Here is a 3,309-nt window from a genome sequence, read left to right as displayed (position 1 = left end):
CTGGGCCCAGTCCTGAGCCCTGTGGACACCCTGGATGTGACTCCATTCCTCAGCTGCTCTGAGTGCCAGGGCTTGGATGAGGGAAGTGGTGGGAAGGGGGTAGGGACAGAGTCTTCTTGATTGTCAGCCATGAAGGGTCTTGATTTACATATCTGTTCAAATTGGATTAGAAGGTGCTGGGGGTCAATATCAATTGGACATTGCTGATATCAACCTATAAACAGGAAAAGAAAACTAAACAGAACAAAACAGTTTTCTCTGCATTGTTTTGAATATAGTATATTCAGTTTGAATACACTTCTGAAATCTGTCTAATTAACCACAGAAGAATTGAAAACTTCAATTATTCCCCTGGGTTTCTCTTGTTTGGGTATTTTGAACAAGTGTTTATGAGCCTTTGTCACTGAATTCCTGAACTGTAGAACTCAAGAAAGAAGAAGCCTCTGGAGTAGTAAAATTCATCAGCAACCTCCAAGTAGCTGAGGATCCATCCCCATCAGAGCAGCAATGAACAGAAATGGGCACAGCTTTGTGGCTGCCCCAGCTTTGGGCAGGGCCCTGGGCCTGGAGCAGGAGCAGCTCTTGAGGGCCCCAAGTCTGGGGCTCTTGTGCTGCCCTGGGCAGATGGGATGGCAGCAGGGGCTGCAGAGCTCTCAGCACCTCAGCCAGAGGGGAGCAGGGCAGCCAGGGAGCCTCCTTGTGCCTTGGCCAAGCACCTTCCCCCATGGTGAGGCTGAGTCCTGTGGCAGATGCAGCTGCTGCTGTGCCCTTGCCAGGGGCTGAGGCCGTGGGGCCAGTGGCCAGAGCAGCCTGGCCTGAGCAGAGCTGTGGGGCCAGAGCTGGCTGGGCTGGGCTGGGAGAGCCCTTGGTGCTGCCCAGAGCTCAGGGCAGCTGGCAGAGCTTGCAGGGAGCTGGGCTGGGCTCAGAGAGCCTGGCACAGAAACCATCAGTGTCCATCTCAGCCTGGCTGAATGTGCAGGGGCCAAGAAGAGCACCCCAGGGTCTGCAAGTTCTCTGTGTGGGAGCTGAGCTTGTGAGCCCTTGAGCCCTCCCAAGTGCTGGGGCTGCACCTTCAGCTCCAGAGGAGATGTGACAGATGGGAGCAGAGACAAATAATTCCTGCTGGATTCTTTCTTGTTTGCTTATACAGGTGACTTGGATCCATAGCTAGAGGAGGTGTTTTTTGTCAGGTAACACTGGTAGAGTGATAAGAATAATATTTTTAGCTGAAAATAATATTTCATGCATAATACACAATGAGTAAAAAAGAGACACATATGAACAGAAGAGCATCTGAGTTTTTCAGAGGACGGGAGACTCGTTGATGTTCCAGCAGTCAAACCTGTTCAAATACTTTCCTCAGGGCTTCCTTGAGATGAGAGGTGACCACCAGAGGCCAAGGCCAGCCAGAGCTCTCTGTCCTGGCAGCTTTTGTCTGGGACAACCCTTGCATATAGGGAATTTTTCAAGGCAGTATCAATTTTGGCCGTGGGCACCTGGAAAGATGGATGCCTCCTTTTCACAGAAGAGAAAGCATGGGGCCCCAGTTCTCCAGGGGCTGATGAGAAGCAGCCCTTGACATTCCAAGATTATCTCGACCTGTCAGGTGGCCCCTGGGAGGCCAAGCCAGCCACACCTGTTCCATGTTCCCTTGGTTTCACCTCACTCTGCAGTGTCACAATGCTCTCCTTGCTTTTTAAGTGTCACAATGGCCCCTTGCTTCCATGAGGCCCCACAGTGTCACAATGGTCTCCATGGATCCAAAGGGCCCCTCAGGATCCCAATGGCCCCTTGGCTGCATGAGGCCCTGAAATGCAACAATGGCCTCTTGGTTCCACAAGCCCTGCTGCGTCACACTGGCCCCTTGGGACCACGTGGCCCAGCAGTGCCACAAAGATGTCCTTGGTTCCACGAGGCCCCACAGTGTGACAATGGTCCCTTGGATCCATGGTACCCTGCAGTGTCACAATGGCCTCTTGGTTCCATGAGGCCCTGAAGTGTCACCATGGCTCCACAGGAAGGAAAGCACGAAGCCTCAGTGTTTCAGGGGCTGATGAATGGCAGCCACCAGAGGCCAAGGCCAGCCAGATCTGTCTGTCCTGACAGCTTTCATCTGGGAGCAACGGAATCAATATCTTGGATTCCTTGTCTCAGATATAGAGAATTTTGGAAGCAGAATCCCCATTTCAACTATGAGCACCTGAATGAGAAGGCCAGTTCTTTCCCATAGGAAGGAAAGCACAGAGCCCCAGTGTTTCCAGGGCAGATTAGAGGGGACCACCAGAGGCCAAAGCAAGCCAGGCCTGTCTGTCCTGGCAGCTTTTGTCTGGGAGAAACCCTTGCATATAGGGAATTTTGGAGAAGTACCAATTTTGCCCATGGATGCCGGGGCAGGAGAGATGGTTCTTTTCCATAGAAAGCAAAGCACTGAGCCCCCATGTTTCAGGGGCACATGACAACAGACCCTCAACATGCCGAGGTCAGTTGAGCTAGTCAAGCCAAGCCAACCAGACCTGTTACCTGTTCCCTTGGATCCATGTGGCCCTGCAGGGTCACAATGGTGCTGTCATATTGGATCCTTGGTACTACGAGGCCCCGCTGTGTCATACTGGCTCCTTTTTCCATGGGGCCCCATACTGTCACAATGTCCCCTTGCTTCCATGAGGCCTTGAAGTGTCAAAATGTTTTCCTTGGTTCCATGGAGCTGCACAATGACACAATGGCCCCCTTGGCTCCATGAGGCTGCAGAGTGCCACAATGGCCCCTTTGGTTCTTTTGGGGTCCTCAAGATCCCAATGGCCCCTTGGCTGCATGAGGCCCACCTGTGTCACTCTGGCCCCTTGCTTCCATTGGGCCCTGTAGCATCACAATTGTCCTGCCTTGCTTCCATGAGGCCTCGCCGTGTCACAGTTGTCTCCTTGGTCCCGCAGTATCACTCTGGACCCTTGGTTCAATGGGACCCTGCAGTGTCAAAATGGTCTCCTTGGTTCCACAAGGTCCTGCAGAGTCCCTTGGTTCAATGAGGCCTTGAAGTGTCACAGTGGTCTCCAGTATTCCACGAGGCCCTGCAATGTCACAATGAACTTTTGGTTCCATGAGTCCCACAGTGTTCCACGAATCCTTAGTTCCATGGGGCCCTGTAGTGTCACAATGGTCCCCTTGGTTCCATGGTGCCACTCAGTGCCACAATTGCCCTTTGGCCCAACAGGCCTCACAGTGACACAATGGACTCCTTGCTCCCATGAGGCCTTGTAGTATCACAATCGACTCCTTGCTTCCGTGGGGACACAGAGTGCCACAATGGCCCTT

The sequence above is a fragment of the Motacilla alba genome, unplaced genomic scaffold, assembly GCF_015832195.1.
Source record: "Motacilla alba alba isolate MOTALB_02 unplaced genomic scaffold, Motacilla_alba_V1.0_pri HiC_scaffold_28, whole genome shotgun sequence".
Taxonomy (NCBI): Eukaryota; Metazoa; Chordata; class Aves; order Passeriformes; family Motacillidae; genus Motacilla; species Motacilla alba.
The sequence above is the reverse complement of the archived record's forward strand: the minus strand, read 5'-3'. Positions refer to the sequence as shown.